The sequence below is a fragment of the Caretta caretta genome, chromosome 3 (genome assembly GCF_965140235.1).
Source record: "Caretta caretta isolate rCarCar2 chromosome 3, rCarCar1.hap1, whole genome shotgun sequence".
NCBI classification, from domain to species: domain Eukaryota; kingdom Metazoa; phylum Chordata; order Testudines; family Cheloniidae; genus Caretta; species Caretta caretta.
The window spans coordinates 103,646,293-103,665,151 of NC_134208.1; the positions used below are offsets into that span (position 1 = coordinate 103,646,293).

At 43.1% G+C, this 18,859-nt stretch overlaps 1 long non-coding RNA gene across 2 annotated transcripts in view; it reads right to left on the reverse strand.

Annotated features, from left to right (window-relative positions):
* The window catches only part of LOC142071563 (uncharacterized), a 152,531-nt gene extending 134,995 nt beyond the window's left edge, over window positions 1-17,536 (reverse strand). For both annotated transcript variants that reach the window (XR_012667669.1, XR_012667670.1), the window contains exon 1: window positions 17,468-17,536. This is a non-coding gene — a long non-coding RNA (uncharacterized LOC142071563). The remainder of the gene's footprint in view (window positions 1-17,467) is intronic.
* Between the last annotated feature and the right edge of the window lie 1,323 nt (window positions 17,537-18,859).

Genomic DNA, 18,859 nt, shown 5'->3' on the forward strand with positions numbered 1-18,859 from the left:
AGCTATAATAGCTCACCTTACCTGATCACTCTGGTTACAGTGTGTATGGTAACACCCATTGTTTCATGTTCTCTGTGTCTATAAATCTCCCCACTGTATTTTCCACTGAATGCATCCAATGAAGTGAGCTGTAGCTCATGAAAGCTTATGCTCAAATAAATTTGTTAGTCTCTAAGGTGCCACAATACTCCTTTTCTTTTTGTGGATACAGACTAACACGGCTGCTACTCTGAAACCTGTTAAAGGAAAGAGGCTCATTCATGGGAGGCAGCATAGCTTAATGGACTGCACATGGGAAAGACTCAGGAATTCTGGGTTAAAATCCTAGCTCTGCCCTTAACCTACGGGATGAACTTGGCCAAGTCACTTCCCCTCCTGGTACCTCACTTTCCCCTTTTGTAAAATGGGTTAGGGTTAGATACGAACACCATCAAAACTTCTGGAACTTTGAATCAGGATCCAAATCTGAATTTTATGGCTACTCTATAATGGATCAAATAAATACACTGGATCTCAACAACCTCAAACCTTGGAGAAACTCAGGTACATTTTTATATCAACTTCATAATCATAATAAATATGCAGCACTTACACAACACTTTTCCTCTGTAGATTTCAAAGCACTTTACAAAGATGGGTGAGTATAATGATCTCTACTGAGAGATGGGGAATACTAAGGCACAAAGAGGTTAAGAGACCCCTAAGTCCCCACAAGCAGTCAGTTGAAGAGTCGGGAACGGAATCCAGACGTTCCAGTTCCTAGTCTGGTGTTCTAGCCACTGAAACACAGTGTTCCTTTTAAACAAAAACATGGGTTTGGGAACACTCACTGAAAGATCATAAAGTTTAAATTACAGACGGAGCCCTGAATTAGCATGTACATCCTCTACCTGATACCCCACACATGATTACACTCTATACAACTACTTGATAAGATTGATACACTGAAAATACCCTGGCTGATTACGTAATTTAACTCCCAAACACTTGACTTTGCAAATCCTCTTTTGACATCCCAGAGCACTGCACCTGTGAATTCCTAAAGGGACAGAGAACATGAAAAGCAGAGATTTCAGTACACCTCATCAGTCTGTGACAACCTAAGGCTCTTAGGTTGAATGAAGGTTAATAAGAATTTGACTATAAACAAGAGCCATGTCAAAGGATCACATTGAGGCGAGTCTTTGAAAGAGCTGACTATATCATCATCAAGATCCCTTCCCATACTCCTGACCAGGACTTCGAATTAGAGACAGCCCTGAGGAATCCAGCCCAGTGTTTACACAAACCCCAACGCTTATTATTAAAAGACACTACAGGACTCTGTGTGTAATCAGCACTACAGGCATGAGAAATCCAGCCAGGATAGCTGAACTGAGAAAAGCTATTAGTTCTTGATCTTTCATACTAAGCATTATTGTATTAATTCAAGGAGCGCTGTGGTCAGGAATACAATGTGTACTTCACCTGACCCTGTTTGTTCGGGTTTTTTCCCTTTTTTTTCATGTCAGGCATTCTAGCCAGGGCTTTGCACAACATCAGAATAATATTTCCACTGGTTTGGTAAATATTTGTTGGCTGAACATGAGAGAGTATTGATGTAACACATGCTAAACACAACAGTGTTGGCTAGAAATAGGACAGTGATCAATTAGCTGTAGCTGCTAACACAGAGATGTCAGGCCTTGAAGGTTAACAGCTACAAAGAGTGTGCTGCTGAGTGAATGTGGATTGTTGCAAGTGTCTCAGATTTGCAGACTGTAAACTTTATATAATAAAAGTGGCTGAGGAAAACAGCTGGACTATTTGGGAGATCTGGACTAAAACAGTTGGTCAAAATAATAGTGATTTAGAAAAATCAAATTGGTTTATGGCTACAAATTTTAAAAATATTTTCTCATGCTGGTGTGGCACATGTTAGACCAGCAATTGTAAACGGGCACTGGACTGCTCTGTGAGAAGGCATTTCAAAGCAAATTGACTACTGTGCCCCAAACCGTTAGCATGGAACCAACAGAAGAATATGGTTTAGCTGGAAGTGTTGTGGTCATCTATTTAATCCACCATGTGTATTTACAACGTAATTAAATGTCTAATAGCACTTCTAAATGTAGCGGGTGCATTTAAAGACCCTGTGGATAAAATCCTGCATTATATTGTACAGGAGCATCAGGCCCTAGGTGTCAAGTTAGCCCCCACCCCAAAATGGAGCTACTCAGAATTACTGGGCATTTTTTGGCCACACTGTCATCATCAGCAAGTACTGGGGTAGAGCCCACCATGCTTCAGGTCAGATCATGCCAAATAGTCAGAAATGTGTGTTCAGGGGTGTGTGGAACCACATTACCCCATTGCTTCTTCATCCCTCCTATCACACAGAGGGAATATGCACTTTGTGCCAGCCCTTTGGTTGGTGCAGCCTGCTTTCTCCAGTGCACCTTCATAGTACATGGTACAGAGGCATACTTCATGATACAGAGGCAGATGCAGCAGGACTGTGGTGCCTTGCACTCCCAGAGATATTATGAGGGACAGATTGCTATGGAGTTGGTCCATGTGAGAGTTAGGTGGCCACTGACACATCCCCAGTATACAGGACTTCCAGAATGGCATGAGCCTGCCCCCACCAGCATGTCTTCACACACACATGCGTGTGAGGTCATGCCACATAAAAGACACAGTGTCTTTTTGCAGAGCACACTGCACAGCCCCTGCCAGCATCACCTCACACATACAGTGCAAGCGAGGTCATGCTGGTGGGGCCAGAGTAGTGTGCTCAGCTAAAAGGCATCCTCTGTGCACCCATGATGAAACCAGACAAAACCACGTCTAGTTTTATATCAGCACCAGACAGGGACAAACCGTAGAAAAACAGGACGGTCCAGCTTTGAATCGGATGAATGGCCTGTCTATGTGCAAGGTGAATGCAGATGGAAAGAATGCTTCCCCACCCAACTACCCATGCTGGGGTCTGACAGAATCTACTGTTAAAAGAGCACTACAGAGCAGGTTCTCCTCAAACTATCCTCTGAGCTAGCTTGCCCCACATCAACAGGAATCCTTCACATTGCTATCCCGATTTCAGTTCTTGCTTCTCCCCTGCCCCCAAATCCCTCCCCCACCCCATGCAACTCGGTATAGAAAGGTCAGGGTTTTGGTTTGTGCGATGCTTTTTCTTTTCCCCAAGACCAATTTCCTGAGGAATCTACAGTCCTGACATTCAGCCTAAAATCTTCCCATTCTATCTGTTTTGAAGTACTAATATTGCCCCAGTACCTGAGCAGCTCACAATCTCTTAACATATTTAGCCTTGTAAGGTAAGGAAATGCTGTTATCCTCATTTTACAGATTTCACAGAGAGACTACGGATATGTCTGTACTTGGAGCTGCAATCTCCAGCTCAAGGAAACATACTTGCACAAGCTTGCTAAAAATAGTATTGTGGCCATGGTAGCGGGAGGGACTAGCTGCCCTGAGTACCATCTGGATCCCACAGGTACATATGTGGGTAGCTAGCCCATGCTACCATAGCTAAACTTCCGTTTCTAGCATGCTAGCTTAATGACAGCTAGTGCAAGCAGGTCTTCCTCAAGCTCGGAATCACACTGCCAGCTCCAAGTGTAGACATACCCTAAGTGACTTCCCAAGATCACAGAGGAAGTCTTTCCTTGAGTCCAGGTCTCCCAAGTCCCAGACAAGCATCCTAAGCATCATTCCTATCATTCTGAATGCTATCCAATTACTCCTTGTAATTATACCAGTCCATTGGAATCAGTGGAATATTAGGATGTACATGTAATTTCAGGTTTCAGAGTAACAGCCGTGTTAGTCTGTATTCGCAAAAAGAAAAGGAGTACTTGTGGCACCTTAGAGACTAACCAATTTATTTGAGCATGAGCTTTCGTGAGCTACAGCTCACTTCATCAGATGCAACATCAGCACAGCTGCTGATTTGACTGGATGTATCTAAATTCTTGGGTAGCTGTCAAGCCATTCAAATGCATTTTCTTTAAAATGTAGCCTGTGCCAGAGGAGATTGCACTGTGATTTCCAGTTGCTGTCAGAAGAGACTGATAAGCTGCAGTGGTTCAGGATCCTAGCCAAGGGTTCCTACTGGAGGGGAAATAGGGAAGGGACCTGAAAAGGCACTTGTCCCTCTTCACAAACGTTCCAACCCCTAACAGGTAATTGGCCAAAAAAGCACGTTTCTTCCTAGGGAAAGTCTATGGAAACTTTATCTATTAATGCAATTCAGTAGCTTATAAGGTATTCAGAATTCCCTCAGACAAATGATCTGTGTACCCCTCATGCAGCTATGTGCGATTCATTAGGTAAAGTAATAGATTCAGTAACAATGCCCATGTAACACAAGAGTAAAGCTGTCTGCTAAACAAGCCTGAGACAAACTTTAGGACAAGACAAAAAGTTATTTCTAGTTGCATATGGTGTGTTGTAACACCTTGGCACTAACCAAGAGATTCTAATGCACTGCATATTTGGGACAAATTCATCTCTAGTGTAGCTCTAATGAAGTCAGTGGCGTTACACCAGGGATGATTTTGGACCAGCGTTTCTGTTCTTTAAATCTTCCTAGTTCATGCTATCTCAGGGAGAGTGACTTTTACTATGCACAGTTGTTCACAGTCATAGACTCAGGACAGTGCCAAGACAGCTGCATTTGCAGTAAGTGTTGTAAGTAGAGTTCCTCAGACATGCCCATGTAGCTCTAATATTAGGCACACTTTGACATGCTACTTAATAATTACTTTTAATGAATTAGCAGTGTATTCAACAAAAGGAACAATTTCCCATCTGACAGCCAGCAGCAAACTGATGACACCATGAGAACACTTACAAAATTAAATTAGACTCAGCATCAGTAAAGAATCATAACGTGGACAAGTGCATAATAGTATGAACAACATTCAGATGGGAGAAGTTTCTCCCAAGTTTTCTCAAGCAGATAAATGTGTAGCAATATGTCCCTTTGAGGGAAATTATCCCAGTTCTCTACGCAAAATTAAATACTTCAAGATAAAACATTTAGACATGACTTTCTTGAAGCTATTAAACAGCACTCTGGTATGTGTATAGCACACCCATACACTGTTAGATCATCCTATCAGGAAGGCTCAGTGGCTCAAGGAAATGGTAATGGAATACAGAACCATTAATTTCTAGGTCACTGATTCAAATATGGTAGCAACTAGAGCCATGCGAATAACTGACTTTTCAGTTCACTGGTAATTTCTTTTTAAAGAAATAAAAAAAAAATATTCAGGTTGACCAGAAAACAAATTTGGGGGAAAAAAATGGCAAATCAAAACGTTGAAATAGTTCATCTGTGGTTAAACAAAATATTTTGTCCTATTTTGAGCATATCTAGCAGGGTTTTTTTTTAAATAAAGTTGAAGGAAATTTCTCAATGAAAAATCAAGACATTTCATTTTGAAAATGTCCAGAAAGTTTCAATTTTTTTGGAGTTTTTGGGAAGTTTTTTACATGAATAATTCAACAGAACTGACACAAATTCATGAAAGGTTTAAGTGTCACCAAATCTGCCTTTTTCTCTGAAAAAGCTTTCGGCCAAAATATTTCACACCACTTTAGTAGTGACATAGAGTTATCATCGGGTGGATGTTCTGTGGCCTATATGAAATTAAAGCTGGATGTAGTCCAATCCCAACTAAAAAAGCATCCATGTTATAAAACTACCATCGCAATACACACTAATTTCCACTCCGGAAAGGAAACCAGGTGAGATGGAAGTTCTGAAACCTCAGCTGGAATCTCAGAGGGAAGGAGCCACCAGGAAGAGGGAACAGGAGGGAGATCTGGAATAGAGTGAAATGGGGAGCCAACAATGAGAAGGGACAAGAGGGATGCATTGAAGGGGTGGGGTAAGGAGGGAGAGATCTAGCAGTGAAAAGGAAAAGGAAAGGATCATTCTGGAGCTGGGAAGGCCAGTGAATGTGAGTAATGGTAGAGGAGTCTTCTGCACTGGGATGGGGAGCAGAGGAGGTGGGATCCAATAACCCCTGTCCTGAATCCCACTGCAGTTGCATTCAAAGGCTGAGGCAACTCCCTGGTGCACCACACTTTTGGAAATGGAGGTTCAGAAAAACCTTGCATATTGGGCTGCAAGTACCAAGGAAGCCCCAGAATCTGGCATAAATGCAACAGACATATGGTAGTAGCTACAAATATTCAATGTCCATTTTAATACTTGCTGGGGTACAAATAACTGCAAATGACAGGCGTACATATAAAAGTCAAGTAAGGAGCAAATATTTGTCATCCCTAGGATAGGGGAGGACCTGCTTCCAGGGCTTTCCAGCCAATACCTTTCTTGAGAATTAAAAAAAAAAAAAAAATGTAAAACAGAGAAAAAATATTCCGGCGGCATACCACACATTGTGAAGTACTTGCCATTCTCTGTGTTATAAGTTATGTTTCCCATTCGGGAAACCTACAGCTCATGGCAGCCACTTTTCTGAGTGCTGACACTCTCATATTCCGTAGAAAAATAAACTTGTAGCTCCTCAACCACCCAGCCTTTTCCTTGCTGGGAGGATCAGAAGTAATATAAGCAACCCTAGTGAGTCAGAGGGATTTGTTTGGTAACGGTTAGAACTTGCCTCTCACATGAAGGAGATAATCGCCCATGATTTACTTTTACTCTGGGATAGTCCATTCATCCCATGGATTCCAGGATTAGTCACATTTGGGATTTGATTTTTTTTAAATTATTTTGAAATGTCATGAGCAATAACTCTCATAATTAACTGCTTGCTCGTCTGGCTCAAAAGGAGGATTGGAAATGGTTCAGTAACCTCTTTTGTTGTAACACAAGTAAAAGCAATTACACAGCCTGCTTTATACACCAGTCTGGGTTAGTTGTTGGAAGGTGAAGTCAGTCTATTCTTGGCATACCTTGTGGGTCCTGATTCAAAGCCCACTGAAGTCAATGGGAGTCATGGTGCATACATGGATTCAAATCTCAATATTTGTATCTCACTGAAAACCAGCTGTTCAGCGGATTGACCACTCTGCACTGATATTAGCACAGCATTCTTGTACAACAAGACAAGAAATAGCTGGACATGTCTTTGTGGTTAGGCAGATTTTGGCACTACAAGACCCAACAGTGTGGTACTTGTTCTGAAAAGCAGCCTCTCAAATTGGCATTATGGCATTCCATGTTTATTGCCTCTCAGTGATTCCTAGATCAGACTTATCAGTTTGCAGGTAAAATGATGGCTTTTCTAATTGCCAGTCTTGCAAAGTCAACCTGTGGCCTGAAAAGGAAACTTCAGCTCGTGCATCACCACCAATAATTAAGCTTGAAAGGCAAAATCCTGCCCTTGGTCACCTTCTATAGGCAACCCTGTTGTTTTCATATTATGCCCTCAGCTATCTTCAGTGATAGCAGTTACCAAGGTGGGGCTGAGGGCAAATTTGGTCTTGTAGCTGGAACTTTGTTAATCATTCTGTTGATGAATCATGAGCCAGAATGAGCCAGCTCACGTTCTCATTGATATGCTAATTGTTATTAAAAGTAATACAAAACTTATTTTCATCACTAGATGAAGTAGATTAATCTCAGGGTACTAAGAAAGCTGAGCTGCTGTATAAGAAGGTAAAATTTTTACAAAGTCACTTTTCTCACCATAACCTCACTTTAAGGATAAAAGTTTCCAACATACACAGGCAAAAGTGAGCGCCCACTTTTCCAAATGCCTATGTTGAGAGTGTGCATTTCACCCTTAAATGTATAACTTGCCTTTAGCATAAAGTCCCCTTTTGTATGAGTCTGCTGTTTACTCTGGTTTCCTTTCAGTTCAACGAGCTTTCTTTTCACGTCCGGGGCTTTGTGTGATCAGATCTTGGACACGGTCTTAAGTGAAAATGAGGCTGCAGCTCGTTTGCATGAATGAATTTCTGTTCACATAGAATTTCTGTTCCTCAGTGAGTGAGCTGAAAAAAAATCCCATGTGACTGAGTTGACCAATCACACTTCGTTATTAAGCAATAAGGAATAGTGAAGAGACTAAATGAACCATCTCTGAATTTGATTGAAATTGGTCACAGCTGCTCACTGAAAAACAATTCAGCGTCAGGTGTAAAACTGAAAGGGCCCAATTCTGCTTTCACACCTTTTTAATATCAGAATACTTCTACTGACTTCAAATCCAACCTGCAGTCTGTTCCCAGCTAATCTGAAAACAGGGCAGGGAGCTAAATTCATCAGATAAACTATTAACATCTGCTCTATAAAAAAAAATCTGACCCCTGAGCCTGCCTGGAAGGGGTTAACTAATCATCATCAAGCAAAGAATCCACAGCTGAGCAGGACCAATTGACAAAGGGCCGCCTACCAGTCCCTGCACCTCATATAATTGTACAATACACTGGCTCAGTGAGTGAACCCATGCATTTTGGATTTTACTGGAATGAGTCACAATTTTATACTGCTGTGTTCTCTTTGGATGTTTGATCTTCATACTGATGTAATCCTCATTGTTTTGTAGAGTTTCTTTTCTTTTTTCCACCTGGCTGCTTTGGGAGCAGTCATGAGACAAGGAGAACATTCTGCAAAATTAGTACTTCAAGTCCTCATAAAACTATACCTTCATTGTCTGTGCACATCCAAGGCCCAGCCCTGTTATATAATAACCCAGTGAACAACTTCAGTGCCAAATGTGGTTTATTAGGGAAACCAAAAGCATTTAAAAACATGATGTAACTTGTGCTCGGGTGATGCATGTGCACCAAACATGATGGGCAGAAGAGATGGGGATGTTCACAGCGTTGAGGAAGTGACACTAACAAAGAGCTGCAAAGGGGTGAGTGGTTTACCAGACTCTGAAGATGTTTAAATGTGAGTGTTTTGCTGAAATAAGAACTAAATAAGGGCTCCTGGATGTGGCCCACAGCATGTGTAAGGGAATCATGGGAATTTGAAGCCCCAAAGTCAGGTCAGAGTCCTGTGTCATCTGATATCCAGTGGGGGTTGGCATGGTTTTGCAAACATTCCAGACTGTTTGATCCCCTCAAAGGCAGCAGAAACTGATGCATTTTAGAGGTTGGGTTCAGTCTGGTTCACATACACAGCTATGAGGTTGGATGCTCATCTGAAGCTTATCCAGCCCCTCTGGGTCTGCACTGCTCTGCTAGAAACATCACTAAAACTGGATCTCTTTTTATCTCTCTGGAACTACCTGAAAATATGACCCTGGTGCAAGAATAGGACCCCTTTCCCAATTCCAAAACGCATTTCCCTCCAGCTCCCACGCAGCCCCAATCCAGCCACCCTCCCGACCTTCAGCTTCTGCCTAGCTCCCCCATAGCCTGTGCTATACAGGAGGTCAGACTAGAAGGTGGTCCCTTTTGACCTTGGGATCTATGAATCAGTTCAGCCTGCCTCACCTCCAGTTCCCTCATGGCCCCTTACAGTGTAGACATACCCAGTGAGTGTCTCGTAGTATAACTTTACTTGTGGGTATTTTGATGATGACATCTGGGACATTAGAGAGACAAGGTGGATGAGGTAATATCTTTTATCGAACCAACTTATTTTGGTGAGAGAGACAAGATTTTGAGCTACACAGCGCTCCTCTTCTGGGACATGGGTGATTTTCTTTGTCAGTCTCCTCTCTGTGGATTCTGATTCACTACTGAGGAAAATGTCTCTTTTTTTCCTTAGAGTGAAACATGCAAGATTACATAAGGGGATATTTTCTAAAATCTTTTGTGAAAAAGGCAGATTTTACCACCTCATGTCAAGTTCCTAGCTTTTCACTCCACTGCAACTTTCTAAGCTAGTGGAGCTGAGGTGGATTTCAGTGGGGACACAGTCAGACCCTGAAAAGATACAAGAACTGTACCACTCAGCTAGCTCTTTTCTCCATGCAGCCTGATATTGGGAACGTAACACAATTACCAAAGTCACTAACTGCTCTCATGGGAAGAAGGTGGATCTTTAGATGCAAGAATGAATGTCATAGGATTGTAATTAATAAGATGGACTGTGCTAGAAGGATACATTTGTAGCCCCAGAGTAAAGATAAACTTCTTTGTCTGGCATTCCTCACTTTGAATCATAGAATCATAGAATATCAGGGTTGGAAGGGACCTCACAAGGTCATCTAGTCCAATCCCCTGCTCAAAGCAGGACCAATCCCCAATTAAATCATCCCAGCCAGGGCTTTGTCAAGCCTGACCTTAAAAACTTCTAAGGAAGGAGATTCCACCACCTCCCTAGGTAACACATTCCAGTGTTTCACCACCCTCCTAGTGAAAAAGTTTTTCCTAATATCCAACCTAAATCTCCCCCACTGCAACTTGAGACCATTACTCCTTGTTCTGTCATCTGCTACCACTGAGAACAATCTAGATCCATCCTCTTTGGAACCCCCTTTCAGGTAGTTGAAAGCAGTTATCAGATCCCCCCTCATTCTTCTCTTCCGCAGACTAAACAATCCCAGTTCCCTCAGCCTCTCCTCATAAGTCATGTGTTCATAGATTCATAGATTCATAGATATTTAGGCCAGAAGGGACCATTATGATCATCTAGTCCGACCTCCTGCACAACGCAGGCCACAGAATTTCACCCACCACTCCTAAAAAAGACCTCACATCTATATCTGTGCTATTGAAGTCCTCAAATTGTAGTTTGAAGACCTCAAGGAGCAGAGAATCCTCCAGCAAGTGACCCGTGCCCCATGCTACAGAGGAAGGCGAAAAACCTCCAGGGCCTTCCAATCTGCCCTGGAGGAAAATTCCTTCCCGACCCCAAATATGGCGATCAGCTAAACCCTGAGCATATGGGCAAGATTCATCAGCCAGATACTACAGAAAATTCTTTCCCGGGTAACTTGGATCTTACCCCATCTAAAAACCCATCACAGGCCATTGGGCCTATTTACCATGAATATTTAATTACCAAAACCATGTTATCCCATCATACCATCTCCTCCATAAACTTATCGAGTTTAATCTTAAAGCAAGATAGATCTTTTGCCCCCACTACTTCCCTCGGAAGGCTATTCCAAAACTTCACTCCTCTGATGGTTAGAAACCTTCGTCTAATTTCTAATCTAAATTTCCTAGTGGCCAGTTTATATCCATTTGTTCTTGTGTCCACATTGGTACTGAGTTTAAATAATTCCTCTCCCTCTCTGGTATTTATCCCTCTGATATATTTATAGAGAGCAATCATATCTCCCCTCAACCTTCTTTTAGTTAGGCTAAACAAGCCAAGCTCCCTGAGTCTCCTTTCATAAGACAAGTTTTCCATTCCTCGGATCATCCTAGTAGCCCTTCTCTGTACCTGTGTTCTAGTCCCCTAAACATTTTTGTTGCCCTCTGCTGGACTCTTTCCAATTTTTCCACATCCTTCTTGTAGTATGGGGCCCAAAACTGGACACAGTACTCCAGATGAGGCCTCACCAATGTCAAATAGAGGGGAACGATCACGTCCCTCGATCTGCTGGCAATGCCCCTCCTTATACATCCCAAAATGCCACTGGCCTTCTTGGCAACAATGGCACACTGTTGACTCATATCCACCTTCTCGTCCACTGTAACCCCTAGGTCCTTTTCTGAAGAACTGCTGCCTAGCCATTCGGTCCCTAGTCTGTAGCGGTGCACGGGATTCTTCCATCCTAAGTGCAGGACTCTGCACTTGTCCTTGTTGAACCTCATCAGATTTCTTTTGGCCCACTCCTCTAATTTGTCTAGGGCCCTCTGAATGCTATCCCTACCCTCCAGCGTATCTACCTCTCCTCCCAGTTTAGTGTCATCTGCAAACTTGCTGAGGGTGCAATCCACACCATCCTCCAGATCATTAAGAAGATATTGAACAAAACTGGCCCCAGGACCGACCCTTGGGGCATTCCACTTGATACCAGCTGCCAACTAGACATGGAGCCATTGATCACTATCTGTTAAGCCCAACAATCTAGCCAGCTTTCTATCCACCTTATCGTCCATTCATCCAGCCCATACTTCTTTAACTTACTGGCAAGAATAATGTGGGAGACCGGGTCAAAAGCTTCGCTAAAGTCAAGGAACAACACGTCCACTGCTTTCCCCTCATCCACAGAGCCAGTTATCTCATCATAGAAGGCAATTAGATTAGTCAGGCATGACTTGCCCTTGGTGAATCCATGCTGACTGTTCCTGATCACTTTCCTCTCCTCTAAGTGCTTCAGAATTGATTCCTTGAGGACCTGCTCCATGATATTTCCAGGGACTGAGGTGAGGCTGACTGGCCTGTAGTTCCCAGGATCCTCCTTCTTCCCTTTTTTAAAGATGGGCACTACATTAGCCTTTTTCCAGTCATCCGGGACCTCCCCCAGTCGCCATGAGTTTTCAAAGATAATGGCCAATGGCTCTACAATCACATCCACCAACTCCTTTAGCACTCTCGGATGCAGCGCATCCGGCCCCATGGACTTGTGCTTGTCCAGCTTTTCTAAATAATCCCGAACCACTTCTTTCTCCACAGAGGGCTGGTCACCTCCTCCCCATGCTGTGCTGCCCAGTGCAGCAGTCTGGGAGCTGATCTTGTTCGTGAAGACAGAGGCAAAAAAAAGCATTAAGTACATTAGCTTTTTCCACATCCTCTGTCACTAGGTTGCCTCCCTCATTCAGTAAGGGGGCCCACACTTTCCTTGACTTTTTCTTGTTGCTAACATACCTGAAGAAACCCTTCTTGTTACTCTTAACATCTCTTGCTAGTTGAAGTGTGATTTGACCTTCCTGATTTCACTCCTGCATGCCAGAGCAATATTTTTATACTCTTCCCTAGTCATTTGTCCAATCTTCCACTTCTTGTAAGCTTCTTTTTTGTGTTTAAAATCAGCAAGGATTTCAGTGTTCAGCCAAGCTGGTCGCCTGCCATATTTACTATTCTTTCTACACATCGGGATGGTTTGTCCCTGTAATGTCAATAAGGATTCTTTAAAATACAGCCAGCTCTCCGGGACTCCTTTCCCCCTCATGTTATTCTCCCAGGGGATCCTGCCCATCAGTTCCCTGAGGTTGTCAAAGTCTGCTTTTCTGAAGTCCAGGGCCCATATTCTGCTGCTCTCCTTTCTTCTTTGTGTCAGGATCCTGAACTCGACCATCTCATGGTCACTGCCTCCCAGGTTCCCATCCACTTTTGCTTCCCCTACTAATTCTTCCCGGTTTGTGAGCAGCAGGTCAAGAAGAGCTCTGCCCCTAGTTGGTTCCTCCAGCACTTGCACCAGGAAATTGTCCCTTACACTTTCCAAAAACTTCCTGGATTGTCTGTGCACCGCTGTATTGCTCTCCCAGCAGATATCAGGGTGATTGAAGTCTCCCATAAGAACCGGAGCCTGTGATCTAGTAACTTCCGTTAGTTGCCGGAAGAAAGCCTTGTCCACCTCATCCCCCTGATCCGGTGGTCTATAGCAGACTCCCACCATGACATCACCCTTGTTGCTCACGCTTCTAAACTTAATCCAGAGACACTCAGGTTTTTCTGCAGTTTCATACCGGAGCTCTGAGCAGTCATACTGCTCTCTTACATACAATGCAACTCCCCTACCTTTTCTGCCCTGCCTGTCCTTCCTGAACAGTTTATATCCATCCATGACAGTACTTCAATCATGTGAGTTATCCCACCAAGTCTCTATTATTTCAATCACATCATAATTCCTTGACTGTGCCAGGACTTCCAGTTCTCCCTGCTTGTTTCCCAGGCTTCTTGCATTTGTGTATAGGCACTTGAGATAACTTGCTGTTTGTCCTGCTTTCTTAGTATGAGGCAGGAGCTCTCCCCTTTCACGTTCTCCTGCTCATGCTTCCTCCTGGTATCCCACGTCCCCACTTACCTCAGGGCTTTGGTCTCCTTCCCCCGGTGAACCTAGTTTAAAGCCCTCCTCACTAAGTTAGCCAGCCTGCTTCTGAAGATGCTCTTCCCTCTCTTCGTTAGGTGGAGCCCATCTCTGCCTAGCACTCCTCCTTCTTGAAACACCATCCCATGGTCAAACAATCCAAAGCCTTCTCTCCGACACCACCTGCGTAGCCATTCGTTGACTTCCCCTTCCTGTTTCACCACATCACGTTCAATCCTCTTGCCCTGACCTTCAAGGCCCTTCACAACTGTACCTTTCCCTTCTGCTCTGTTCTTGCCTCTGATGGTGTCACTCCCTCAGCTCTGTCAATGATGCCAACCTTGTCTGCCCTTTTATCAGCTTCCGACAGACATAACAGGGCCTTGTCCCATGCTGCTGGATTTTACATGTGTAATATCCTCCCTAAGCTTCTCCGACAAATCTGAACTCACATGTCATCTCTATCACAGGGCCTATAAGAAAAGAGATGAGGAGTGGTGGCCAGTTGAGAGGCATTTACTCAAAAATATTCTTTTCAAACTTTGGGTGTATCTATGTATTTAAAGAATGTATGTATTTGACCTTACTCCTGTCTGGATACTCTAGGTATGTCCCTTTTCTTATATTGCAAGCTTCTTGGAGAAGGGACTTTTTTCTTTATATGGAGGGCTTCTGCTTTTCAGGGCTTATTATTTTCAAGTTTTGAGGTTTAATTTTAGCTATTTTTGAGTTCTATGTAGATATCAAAAAAATTGTGAGGAGTGTGTTTGGGACTCTCTACACATTACAGTGTATACAAAGAATCTTTTTATAGTGTTCCCTAGTGTGCTTTAACACAGTATTGTTTCAAACAGCACTACCGTGCTACCGTGACGGGTTGGATCACAGAAACCCCCTGGGAGCTGCCACCTGATGTGCCAAGACTGCTTCTGCCCCTGCTTTCCTGCCCAGTCAGCTTAGGACTTCAGTGCCCTGCCTGGTTTGAGCCAGACCCGCTAGCCTGCTGCAAACCCAGACCCAAGTCTGAACCACGTCCCCTAACAGCTGCAGGCTTAACTGAAAGCAGCTTACAGAAGTGTTCCTGTCCTTGACACTCAGATGCCCAACTCCCAATGCCATCACTGTAATATAAATGTTAGACAACAATTTAATAAAGGAAAACCCAAGAGCTCAGCTTTTGGGTCAGACCGAGCGTTTTGCGATAAGCTCATCCATCCTCAAATAAGTAGAGGTCACCCTCAGGCTTCAGCTTGCAGGCACTATGTTAATCATATTTGGGATCAAACTTACTCTCTGTTGTTAACTTGGACACTTTCATTTCTGTTGCTTCTGAAGCATACAGAAGATCAGTGTTAGTGTAACTGAGTTTTAGGGGTAATACAACAATTGCCTTGTATGGATGATGCATTAGTTTCTTAAGATACCCTCCCACACCTGCATTTCCCCCACTGCTCTCAGCACTTCCATCTTCCTTAAAATAAGACAACGTTGTTATTGCTGCTGCACCTAGCCCTAGCATTTTGGGGTCCCAAGGGTAAGGGAAACAATGTTCAAAATATAAGAATGGCCATACTGGGTCAGACCAAAGGTCCATCTAGCCCAGTATCCTGTCTTCTGACAGCAGCTAATGCCAGATGCCTCAGAGAGAATGAACAGAACAGGTAAGCATCAAGTTATCCATCCAGTGTTGCCCATTCCCAGCTTCCAGCAAACAGAGGCTAGGGACACCATCCCTGCCCATCCTGGCTAATAACCATTGATGGATCTCTCCTCCATGAATTCATTTATCATAGAATCATAGAAGATTAGGTTTGGAAGAGACCTCAGGAGGTCATCTAGTCCAACCCCCTGCTCAAAGCAGGACCAACCCCTAGTTCTTTTTTGAACCCAGTTATAGTCTTGGTCTTTACAACATCTTCTGGCAAGGAGTTCCACAGGTTGACTGTGCATTGTGTGAAAAAATACTTCCTTTTGTTTGTTTTAAACGTGCTGCCGATTAATTTCATTTGGTGTCTCCTAGTTCTTCTGCTATGAGAAGGAGAAATAACACTTCCCTGTTTACTTTCTCCAAACCAGTCATGATTTTATAGACCTCTATCCTATCCCCCCTTAGTCATCTCTTTTCCAAGCTGAGACGTCCCAGTCTTATTAATCTCTCCTCATATGGAAGCTGTTCCATCCCCCTAATCGTTTTTGTTGCCCTTTTCTGAACCTTTTCCAATTCCAATATATATATATTTTTCGATGAAATGATCAGATCTGCATGCAGTATTCAAGATGTGGGTGCACTTGATTTCATAACCCCAGGACTGGTTCTGCAGAAAAGCATAAAAACAAAGCCACAGAAATTGTTGCCTGATATATTATTTTCACATCATGCCTAGTTTTCTGCTACATTAGCTTTTGCTAATTGTGCGTGCCTCCTTTCCAAATATGTCATGTTTCCTGCATTGAAAAGTTAGAGTACCGTGTTTGGTACAGCAAAAGGTACACATGCATTGTGTTCATGTACTGTTCATTTAACAATGACTCTATTCAAAGGAAATATTGGATACAGTCATTCCCCTCCCCAGATTTTGCACATCAAAGTGCCAAGCTCACCAAAGAGTACACTCAGCCTTTATGCTATTGAATAAAAGCACTCTACTCCTGGCTTATGCCACACAAAAGTTGCCCAAACTAGGGCCAGTAACTCAGCAATAAGGTCTACGCTTATGTAGCTTACTCCGATACATCCAATGTAACCACCCATGTAGCTCTTTTAAAAATGGCTAGATTGTAAAAATACCAAATATAACATAACACATAGACAGGATTTAGGAGTCTGTGTAGGGGATGGTTATGGGCAGCAATCAGTGAAGTCTGCTGTGACATGAACTATAATTTTCCAGATCAGCAGGCAAACCATCATGAGAGTAAAAAGAAAAGGAGTACTTGTGGCACCTTAGAGACTAACCAATTTATTTGAGCATGAGCTTTCGTGAGCTACAGCTCACTGGCATCCGATGAAGTGAGCTGTAGCTCACGAAAGCTCATGCTCAAATAAATTGGTTAGTCTCTAAGGTGCCACAAGTACTCCTTTTCTTTTTGCGAATACAGACTAACACGGCTGTTACTCTGAAACCTGTCATCATGAGAGTGTGTCACTACTATTAAAGCATGAACTGTGACTGTGCTGTGTTGTCCCTGAGGACTAGGCCAGCTTATGAACATCACCTTCTGGGCTTTACTGTACACCTCACCACCTTTACTTGCTGTGCTTTCTTGTTCCTCCCAGGCTGCCCTGGTTCTCCCTGCCACCTAAAAGAAATCCATGAAGAAAAAAACACTTTCACAGGCAGAGCAATTTCTTTCTAAATCAGCTAGATGTGAGTAGAACTTACATTAATTAGGGTTAGTTATATTTTACTCTCCTCTCAGAACTGGTGTCTAATTTTCCATTAGCATTCTTGTGAGTAATATGCATGCAGGGACCAGAAAAATATACAAACATATATACATAGCATGATGCCCCAAACAGCATGCAGTGAGAACAATTCTAATTGTAGTAGGTAATATATTGCAAATATTAATATAGTAAATGCTCTTAACACAGGACTCACCTCTTCATCAAACCATTCCTCAAAGAACCAGAGCAGAAGAAAAGATAGCAGCACATTCAAAGGGAGAAGCCAACAGCTAAACCAAAGAGTAGGGTGGAGAACTGAAGGCTCTTTCCAGCTAGATCCCATTAGTTGCTATGACAACTAATGGGATCTAGCTGGAACAGGTAACAGGTGTTTCACAAATGCTGGTAATTAGAGAGAGAGATAGTTTGAAATATAATATATTCTTTCCTATATAGACACACTTTATATTCTTAACTCAATATTCCCCCCCTCCCCCCCGCCACCACCACCACCACCACCACTTCTGAACTCCAGATCTTACTAACCTTTAAAAAGAGAAAGGTGATACAGCCTGGCAAGAATTTTCTTCCTATAAATGAAGCAGCTTCCCTCCTCCAATGCACCTGTTGATAAGGCTGTATGAAAGTCATGATTTTTTGGTTCAGAGATTGAGGCCCCAGTTTGTTAAAGCAGTGGTTATGGTGTGGGGCCAGGTTGCATCACCACTCACTCAAATTCGGCAGGGTGGCCTGGCCAAATCTGAGTGAGTGGCATTGCTAGCTGGCACATGGGGACACAATGCCATGCAAATATGCAGCAATGATAAAAAGTTGTGGGGTGTGTTAAAAGTTGTGGTTTCCAAAACAAAATTGTGGCCCACAATTTCCCCAAAGTTTTATCTATTGACTCATCATTCAAATCCTTCCTCAAAACACACTTCTTTCAGCTAGAACCTTCTACCACTAATCGTCCCTCAGGAGCTGTCTATCTAAAGTCCAGGTGCTCACTTAATAGGATGAAAAGAAAGAAAGATATACATTATAATGGAGATGAGTACAGCCCACTGGCATACTTGGAGTACAGGAGTGAGGATGGTCTTGTGGTTAATGCACTGAGCTGGGACTCAGGGGATCTGAGGTCCATTCCCTAGTCAGACGGCTGTTTGACTTTGAGCAAATAATTTAACCTACCCTGTGCCTCCATTTCCCATCTTCAAAATGGAGATTATGACAATAATACTTCCTTTGCTTGCAGAAGTATTGGGAGGATAAAATCCTTTAGTGGTTGTGATGTGCTCAGAAACTCTGACAATGAGGATCACATAAGACCTAAAAGAAAAGGAGTACTTGTGGCACCTTAGAGACTAACCAATTTATTTGAGCATGAGCTTTCGTGAGCTACAGCTCACTTCATCGGATGTATACCGTGGAAACTGCAGCAGACTTTATATATACACAGAGAATATGAAACAATACCTCCTCCCACCCCACTGTCCTGCTGGTAATAGCTTATCTAAAGTGATCATCAGGTGGGCCATTTCCAGCACAAATCCAGGTTTTCTCACCCTCCACCCCCCCACACAAATTCACTCTCCTGCTGGTGCTA